Genomic DNA, 10,759 nt, shown 5'->3' with positions numbered 1-10,759 from the left:
AATTTTATCTAGTAATTTTATAACGTTATATATAACTTTATATAAAATCATATCAATTTTTATATAGTCCTCACAAGAGTATATTAATTCTTATAAGAACTTTATAAGATCATATAAGCTTTTATGTAATTATATATAATTTTTATATATTTCTTATATGATCATATATAAATTGCATATAATTATATATGTTTATATATGATCATATAAAATCTTTTTTTCCCGGGTAGCCAACTGTCACAACGAGGTCCTACTTTACTAGCACCATACTTTAGCATGCATGAGTTAAAAAAAAATTGAATTCATTATTTTTTCCACAGCTTGTACACGGCGAGAATTTTAGTATGAACATTGCCACGTCGTTCATTCTAGAAATTACTAAAAATTACATTATGACTTTTTACTTTCGACTTACGAAATTTTGCTCTTCCAGTGAGTGAAAATCAATCGGATGAATTTTTACTTACACACGCAAAGAATTTTTGAGTAAAGATTACACATAAAATTTGGTATTGTAAAGACATCTAGCCAGTAACTAATTTTTTACGATGTTGTTAGTAAAAACTGCATTTCATTTACATGCTATCGAGTAGTATATTATACAATGTACATGGGAAAAATTGAGATATTTACCACATGTCCTCACAGTATCATACTTTTTAGGTAATTTTTACTAAAAATTTCTCATCGTGCAACTACCCGGAAAGAAAATTATGGAAATGGTTCCCATAATTGTATAAAATTCTTTCCTATACCAACATAGGAATTATCACCATAAATTATGGGAACTGTTCCTATAGTTATGGGAAACATTCCTAGCATTACGGGAATAGTTCCTATAATAGTTCCTATAATGTTATGGGAATGGTTTCTATATTTTATAGGAATATTTCCTCTATATTATAGAAAGGATTCCTATAAATTATAGGAACCATTCCTATAATTATAGGAACCATTCCCATAATTTATGGTTGTAATTCCTATGATGATATAGAAAAAAATTTCACAAAATTATGAGAACAGTTTCCATAATTTTCTTTCCGTGTAGAGAAACCATTGAGCTAAAGAAAGATAAAGAGGTCGTCTTTTTTTCCAAGCATATATGCCTTCTGTATTTTATAAAGTTTGGGTACACAGCATGTATGTTGTAGCGAGTAAAATAATACAAATTTAATAAAAGCTGAGATTAACCGACAATTAACGCAGACTACTGAAATTACACTACAGTTTAGAGTCAAAAATACTTCGATAGCATCTAAATTTTATGTGAGTTATGAGCAATTTTCCATCATAAAATCAATGGGTTTACAAAAGTGTTATATTGGGAAGTTAAAATTAGTACACGTGGAGTAAAAATTAGTAGATTAAAATGTAATATACACAATAACATATTACATATAGGAACCCAACAGAGTATTGAATCATATAACTACACCACGTTTCCAGCTGTTAAAAAATAACTCACTACCCGGGTCGAAAAGTTTGATCTGATTGTAGTCTAACTGGACTGTATTTGGACTACTTGGTCTGTTATTGAACTTCGATAAAAATTTTAAGCTGTTTTCGACCTGCTACTTTAAAAAACATACGCGTTACGAGCAGACTAAATTAGATTAATTCGTAAACTTTAAAAAACTTTAGTTCTGAAAATTTACAAGGACAAAACTAGATTAAATCATGGACTTGTAATATTTTTATTTATGGGCAATATTTATGAAAAAATATTAAGTTGCAGAATTGATTATGTTTTATTTACTATTTATTTACTATCTTTTGTTTAAAAATGTCGGCAGTTAATCAAAATTTGACAGCTTAATTTTTTAGTTGTCTCCATTGAATATTTATATCATTGAATAAAAGTGATAAAACAACTCTTAAAATGTCAAGAATTTTCTCTTATTTACTGGATAAAATTGAAAATATTTTGGCATAAGAAAACATCAAAATTCTTGTGCTACGGAGAAAAATGTTGGCTCGAAATCTACCGATTTTTATTATGCTGTCGACCAAACTTGAAACAGAAAGTAAAGTATCCAAAAAATTACTATACTCTTATAAAAAATTATTATGCTGCATCAAAATTATTATAATGTATGGAAGTAATTGATATTGAAGCTCATCGATAAGTTTCTCGCTCGTAATAAGTAATGTGATACAGTATAATCATTTTTTGTAAGAGCACGATAATTTTTTGGATGCTTTACTCCCTGTTTCAAGTTTAGTCGACAGCATTGTAAAAATTGGTAGGTTTCGAGCCAACATTTTCTCTGTGTGACATCTTATTATGGAAGCGCATTAGCATGTTTTAAATACCAAGAAAATTAAAATAAATTAATAAATCTAGATTATTATTATTATTATTATTTATATTTATAAAAAGTCCTGTATTTGTCCTTAAAAACAATTGAACACAGACCAATAATTATAATAATAAAGTCTGTTTTTAGTCTAAACGCGATTTAAAACAGACTAAATATCATACGAAAATAAGTCAGATATTAGCCTGGATAAGGAATAGTACGGGCAAAAACAGATTAAATTCCTATATAAAATAAATACGATTTATGAACTTGAATTATAGGAAAAATATTTGAATTTATCATTTATTTTGAAACAGATCTAATTTTTTGACCCGGGATTTAGGACCCCAACAGAGTATTAAATCATATAATTACACCACGTTTCCAGCTGTTAAAAAATAACTCACTAGTAGAGTAAAATATAGTCTATCGACGTTAATATTTCAAAAAAAAAAAGTTTGGAAAATCCAAAAGTGCACGACTCATAATGCTTATTTGATCGTAAACATTAAAATATTCCGAAAGGGTAATGTCGCAGGCAAAATAAAAAAAATAAAAATAAATAAAATTTGAAGGACAAATGTTATTTATTTATATAAAAATGATAAAAAAAATAATTTTATTTAAAATAAAAAAAAAAAAATAATAAATTTCAAACGTAAAAAATTCCGAAATTTTTCGCCGTACGATCTGTGAAAAATTTTACTTTTTTTTTCTATTTTTATTTTTCACTTGTTTATTTATTACTTTTATTTATTTATTTATTCGTCTTATCTCAATTTTTTATATTTTTATTTTCGAAATACCCGCGCCAAATGAATCGGTTAAAAGTATGGCGCAGGCACACTGGGTGATAGTTTGAGAAAAAAAATACCACGCATGCGCACTTGTTAAGACGAGTGTCCACACATATTTTTTAGGCTAAAATTAAAGAAAATGCGATTTAATTTTTTATTAATTACAATTGCATAACACAAAGTTAGATAGCCATTTTCGAAAGCAAATCCTTCTAGGGCAAAACGAGTCATTTAAAAAAAAAATGGAGTTAAATTATGGATTCTTTTTCGAGATATTGTGTTTTCAAGCTACAAAATTTTTTTACTGCTTGACGGGAAAATATTTTAGTTTATTTTAATGATTTTCTCGTTTCTATTGCACTGAATTTGTTTTTGAAAATCGCAGAAATAATCTTTATTACATTGTCTGTAAATTGGTGCATCATGTGAGATGTTTCTGTTCACTAATAAGACGATAATAACAGAAATAGTTGTAGAAAGGAGGCGAATAAAAATTTTCGATCGTAAAGCACTCCCTAATGCTTCGCATTATGAGTCGTGCAAAAAAATATTAAAAATTGAAATTAAAAAAAAAAATTTTTGAGATGGCCCAGGATTACTCGAAATTACAGAGTAATTTTCATAAAAAAATTCTTTCCGTGTTATAAAAGAAATATTATTAAGATAGAAAAAAACATAAATAACCTGAAGAATTCAAGATAATACTAAACGAAATACAATACTTCATAGTGTATTATTGCACACAATAATCAAGTTTAAGTATGAATGTAATATAACACGTGAATGATGTACAGTGAATACTTGAGTTGATAAGAATAAAGAACGTAAAATAAACTTCCAGTTATTATTGTTTTTTTTTTTTACTATTGTTATAAGTGTAATATTATTTTTAAAAAAATGTTATCGTTATATACAAAATTTAATATAAATTTAATGATTATTCATATGTACATATAGAAGACCGGAATGCCACGAACTCCCTCAAGAATTAAAGAAAAAAAAATTTCTTTTATAATCGTCATATATTAATGTTTGATATATTTACAATTTCCAAACGATACGAGGAAAGCCGGGACGCAATGGATCCTCCGAAAATTTTGACGAAAAAAAAAAAAAAGATGGCAGTCTAAAAATCGTTATATTTATTCCCAATAGAATCAAAATGAAGCAAATTTACGATATTTATGTCCCTAAAAACTAAATTTTTCGTTAAATATCCCGTTTTGCCCCTCCTTTTCCTAACTTTTTTTCCGTTTTCCGTACTCGCTTACGAGTCATCTATAATTTATTTATTTGTTCATTAATATTGTAACAAAAAAGTTACGATTGTGTAGAAAAAAAGGCCCCTGATGAACAAAAAAATTTTTAGCTTAAATTTCAAAAAAACTTACCTTAATAAATTAATTGGTTATTAAATAAGATATCGGTTAATATTTTTATCAAACAAACACACGAATTATCAGTCGAAAAAACAAGTGAATGAATTGACCGTTCTGACCCCATAACTTTGATCGGTACGACCCCAATCAATTTTTGAGAAAATAAACTGAATTTTGAAAAAAAGGATTGAAAATTATACTTTTATAAAAATTAAAATGGATTAAGAAATGTCTGTAGATTATGTACATATCAATTATAAGCTCGTTTCTTCTTGTAAAATATATAAAAAAAACTTATGATAATGTCCTTGATTTTTAGATCAAAAGTCGATCAATTTTTTATTTATTAATTATTATTAATCAGTAATTAATTTTTAACGTTAGGGCTCATTAATTACCTCTAATTCAATAAGAGTATAAAATAAAATAAAATTCAAAATTTATTCTATGATAGGCTTTTCAAAATTTGGGTGACCGGGGTGACCCGCACGGAAAGAAATGTATGGTACTTATCAGCATACTCTTATTACAGTATTGCAGCAAGTACCATAAGTATGGCGTTATTCACCATACTGTTTAGTACAGAAAATTTTGTGTAGCTTACATGTCTGCATAGCAGAATTGACCAGATAAGTATGGGCTTGAGGCCCATACTACATTGAAGAAACGGCAATGCCACTAGGGCATTCCGCAGTAGATCTTTGTGCGGTAGTCAATACACTATCGGATTACTACCAATACCGCATAGATGTAGCTGCAATACTTCGTCGATAAATAGATAAAAATATATTTATGTAAACAAGTGATCACAGGTTATATTAGGAAATAATTCTTATTTGAAAAAATTTATACTTTGATTTTTAATTAATTTTTTTAAATTAAAAAAAAAATGATCCCTCATACCTGAAACGTTAAATTTACTATAAAAAAAAAGTGCATGTTAAAATATAAAAAATATTTATTCTTCATATAAAAGAAAATTCATATTAAAAATACATACCAAATGTAGTTATGAATATATAAAAAAAACGTATATAAAGAATACATTTTTTATATAAATTTTATATATTTTTTTTTCTAAGTTGTTGGTTACAGTAAAAATATAATTTTTATATATATTTTTTATATTTCCATAATTGTATTTTTTATATATTTGAAATATATTGTTTATATAATTTGTTTATATTTTTATATATGTATTTTTTTATGTATTCTAAGATATATTTTTAACACATTCAAAATACATTTAAAACATATAAAAAATATATGAAAATCAGCTAAAGGTTAGCAATTTAAAATATATTTTTTATACATCTTTTATATATATTTATATATTTTTAATGTATTTTTAATACATTTTTTTTATATGAAAAATATATTTTTGTAATATTTTAACATATATTTTTTTTGTAAATTTTTTTCATGGGAGTATAACCTATTTTTTGAATCAAATAAACTTTGGTAATACTACAATATTAGCATAAGTAATTTGACAATATTGAATAGCGTTATCTACCAGAAGCATTGTGGATACCGCCAAGCAGTATGGGCTTGACGCCCATACTGACATAGGCTCATCCGCCATGACTATCGTGAATGTTCCCGGGAAAAAATCAGCATGCATGATCATGCCTGAGCAGGCTTAAATCTCATGCATGATCAGGCCTGAATTTTGGCCAGACATGAACAGGCATGATTTTGCCTGAGCAGTCATGATCATGCATGATTCTGCCTGAGAAGTCATGATCGTGCCCAGTCATGCATGATCAGACCTGAATTTTGGCCAGGCATGATCATGCATGACCATACATTATCATGCATAACCATACATTATCATGCATGATCTTCCCTGAGCAGGCATATGATTTTATAATCTGTGATTGCTCTCGAGCACGTTTGGTCGTATTTAAATATTGGCTGCTTATGAAAAATACGATCAGGCATTCCCATACATGAGCACGCGTTATTATGCATGCACATGCATTCCCATAGCTTATTTATTTGAAAGATGTTGCTGTAAGTATTAGAAACTAAGGTATATAATTAATCGTACTATACAAATGATAGAGAGTAATTTATCAATTTTCATTGGTTCTTTTATTTTGAACTTTCATTAAAAACTGTTTTTAACATATTATTCACTTAATGCATTAAACAATTAAAATTTATGAATACAAATTGTTTTTTTATTTATTTAACCATTAATATGTTTAGTTTTCCACTATATTTAAATGGTGTATTACCGTACGATGGACGGTGTGGCTCAATAAGTTATAGATCAAATTGAATGGAATATAGTATAGTGCCGGATAGCTCAACTGGTAGAGCACTCGGCGCGATACCGAATTGGTCTGGGTTCGATTCCCAGTTCGGGCTATCTATATTATTCTCAATTTATCTATAAATTGTCTTATTGAGAGGTTTGCATGTTTAGGTTTTCACTATATTCAAATGGGTTTCCACTATATATAAAAAACTCGAGATACAATGATTTCTAACGTAAGTCGTTAGCAAGCCTGATCTAAAATGAATCATGCATGATCATGCTTGATCACAAATGAGTTATACATGATCAAGTATGAACCATGTATGGTCATGCATAACAGAGCATGCTCAATCATGACCTTTCCTGATAAATAATATCTCTATAGACAATTATTCATAACGTAAGTTATGAGCAAGTCTAATCTAGAATGAGTCATGCATGATCATGCTTGATCACCAATGAGTCATGTCTGGCCATGAATGAGTTATTCATGATCAAGTATGAACCATGCATGGTCATGCATGACAGAGCATGCTCAATCATGACCTTTCCTGATAAATAATATCTCTGTAGACAATTATTCATAACGTAAGTTATGAGCAAGTCTAATCTAGAATGAGCCATGCATGATCATGCTTGATCACCAATGAATCATGTCTGGCCATGAATGAGTTATGCATGATCAAGTATGAACCATGCATGGTCATGCATAATAGAGCATGCTCAAACATGACCTTTCCTGATGGATAATATCTCTGGATACAATTATTTCAAACTTAATGCATGCGCAAGCTTGATCTAGAATGAGTCATGCATGATCATGCTTGATCAAGAATGAGTCATGCCTGGCCACGAATGAGCCATGCAGGATCAAGCCTGAATTATGCATGAATCATGCACGATCAGGAACGAATCATGCATGAATCCTGCATGATCATACATGATCATGCATGGTGATTTTTTCCCGGGTTACCATTCCCGTGATGGTCAAATCATCTATACTCACAATTTTTAAACGAATGAAAAAATCTTTGCTACCATACAGTATGATAGAATCGACCATACAACATAGTGGTATCCGCGAAAAATTTCTTTCCGTGCGCTGACCGGGGCGACCCCGCGCTCCCCTAACCATAGGTAAATTTAAATATCTGTTTTTTTACGTCTGTAGTTTTCAAAGTTTTTTATAAAATTTTTTTTTTTTTATTTTTAAATAAAACTTCTAAATATGTGATTTTTCATAAAAATATTGTCTATTGTCATTATCATAGTGTTTAAGTCATTATTCTTAAAATACATCAATTAGTCTACGTAGACGTGCTGTTTGCATGAACTATTCAGGAGGGATTTGTGAGATAAAAAAAATTTTGATATTTATCGTTTTCCATAATCCCAAGACCGCAGTGTTGGTTCAGGACAAAAATAAACTTATAATACTGTAATCGATTTATAAATACGTGTACAAACATTATTACATTTCGATAAACTGATAAAAAAAAAATGTTTTTAACAAGAGAAATTTTTTTTTAAAACTTAATCCATCATCAATAGAACATATTTCTGTCTCAAAAATCTATTATCATTGTTAAACTTTTTTTTTACGCAAATATCGTCTATAACTGTACAGAAAAAAAGGATTTCTTAGCGCAAAAAATTTTTACTTACCCCAAGAAATTTTTTACTGGCCCTCAAAAATTATTTATATTATGAATTAAAAACGATAATTTTCTTGGGGCAAAAGAAATTTTTTTTAACCAAGAAAAAATTTCTTGCGCCAAGAAATTATTTCTACTCCTAAGAAAGTTTTTGCTGTCATTTCATGATGCAAAATTTTTCTTGAGCCAAGAAATTATTTTTTCTGTGAAAATAATTTTTTTTTTTTTATTTTAAGTCATTTTTTGTAGAGATTATGTTCTTTCAGGTGACATTTTTTACTATCCTATACTTAAGAACATTATTAAAATTTCAATCGTAAACCCGGGTCAAAATATTAGATCAGTACTAAAATAAATGATAAATTCAAATAATTTTTCTTCAATTTAAGTTTATAAATCGTATTTATTTTATGAGGAATTTAATCTGTTTTTGCCTTTACTATTCCTTATCCAGGCCAATATCAGACTTAATTTCGTATGATATTTAGTCAGTTTTAAATCGCGTTTAGACTAAAAACGAACTTTTTTATTATAATTATTGGTCTGTGTTCAATTGTTTTTAGGAACAAAAACAGACTTTATTCACTATAATTTTTAATCTGTTTTTAATCGCTTCCGTATTAAGAACATAACTTTTTACAAATATGAATAATAATAATAATCTTCTGTACCCTGATTAAAAAAAGCGATTTAAAACGATTCAAAATAAAAAATTTAAATACTTTTTCATGATTTTAAATACCTTAAATACTTTTGATACCCTCTTCTTATGGGCATTAAAACATTGCAAATCGTTTTAAATCGCTTTTTTTTAATCAGGGTAATAAGATGTCACAAATATTTTTGATTATATCCAGTAAATAACAAAAATATCTTGACATTTTACGAGTTATTTTGTTGCTTTTATTCAATACTATAAATATTCAGTCAAGACATCGAAAAAATAAAACTGTCAAACTTTCATTAACTGCCGACATTTTTTAACAAAAGACACTAAATTAATAGTACCCGGGTCAAAAATAAAACTTAATTCAGGCTCCTCGTGTAAAAAAAAGGTTAAAAAAGTGTTGACTATTGTAAAGTTCGAAACGTGACACAACGACGAACTCTTTTTGAACACTTTTTAAACTTCTAAAATTAAAGGGAGTAGAAAAAGTTTTCCCTAATTGTATAATTGTACGTTTTTTGAATCATTTCACAACTAATTTATTGACTCTCTTCTCGGAACGTTTGATTTTTTTATTTTTTTGTAGTGAGAAACACGTTTAAAAACGACTAATTTTGAACGGTTTTTAAACGTTTTTTGATCTTTTTTCTAACGGCTTCCTAATTTCGTCTACAGAGCATTTATAGCTGAATTTATTTTCGTTCAAAATACGTTTTTTTTAAACGTTTCTTGAACAAAAAAAGAAAAACAAATCAAAAAACAAGTACTCTGCAAACCAAATCAGAATACTTTTAGAAAAAAGATCGAAAAACGTTTAAAAACTGTTTAAAATTAGTCGTTTTTAAACGTGTTTCTCACTATAAACATATAAAAAAACCAAATGCTCCGAAAAGAGTCAATAAATTAGTTTTTAAATGATTCAAAAAACGTACAATTATACAATTAGGGAAAACTTTTTCTACTCCCTTTAATTTTAGAAGTTTAAAAAGTGTTCAAAAAAAGTTCGTCGTTGTGTCACGTTTTGAACTTTACAATAGTCAACACTTTTTTAACCTTTTTTTGACATTTTTTTTTACACGGGGATCGCTTCGCCTTATTTTCTTTTGAAGTTTTCGATTTTTTTTTTTTATAAGATCTCGACTTTTTCGACTTAAATTTAATTTTTTTCAACTTTTTGAACTTTTTTCATCTTAGTTTCAACTTATTCGTCTTTACTTTGAGCACGATAGTCATTCACATTATTTTTGACTTGCTAAACCAAGTCGAAAAAAAGTCATTTATTCGCCTTACTTTCGCCTTAATATATAAAAATTATTTTACCTTAGTTCTGATTTTTTCGACTTATAATTTAAGTCGAATAAGTCTACATCAAGTCAATTTTGACTTGATTTCAACTTTTTCGTCTTAAATCGTGACTAAGTAAGCCAGTTAAGTCTAAACCAAGGCGAAAACTTAATATATTTCATACCTCCGTAAAAAAAGTCGAGTTTGTTTTGTGAAAAACGGCTCCTAATTTCGACTTGGTAAACCAAGTCTAAATCAAGTTTTATTTTTGACCCGGGTAAACAAAACATAATCAATTCTGTAACTTAATATGTTTTTTACAAATATTGCCCATAAATAAAAATATTACGTCCATGATTTAATCTAGTTTTGTCCTTGCAAATTTTTAGAACTAAATTTTTTTAAAGTTCA

Source organism: Microplitis mediator, chromosome 8 (assembly GCF_029852145.1).
Source record: "Microplitis mediator isolate UGA2020A chromosome 8, iyMicMedi2.1, whole genome shotgun sequence".
In the NCBI taxonomy this organism is placed as follows: domain Eukaryota; kingdom Metazoa; phylum Arthropoda; class Insecta; order Hymenoptera; family Braconidae; genus Microplitis; species Microplitis mediator.
The sequence above is the reverse complement of the archived record's forward strand: the minus strand, read 5'-3'. Positions refer to the sequence as shown.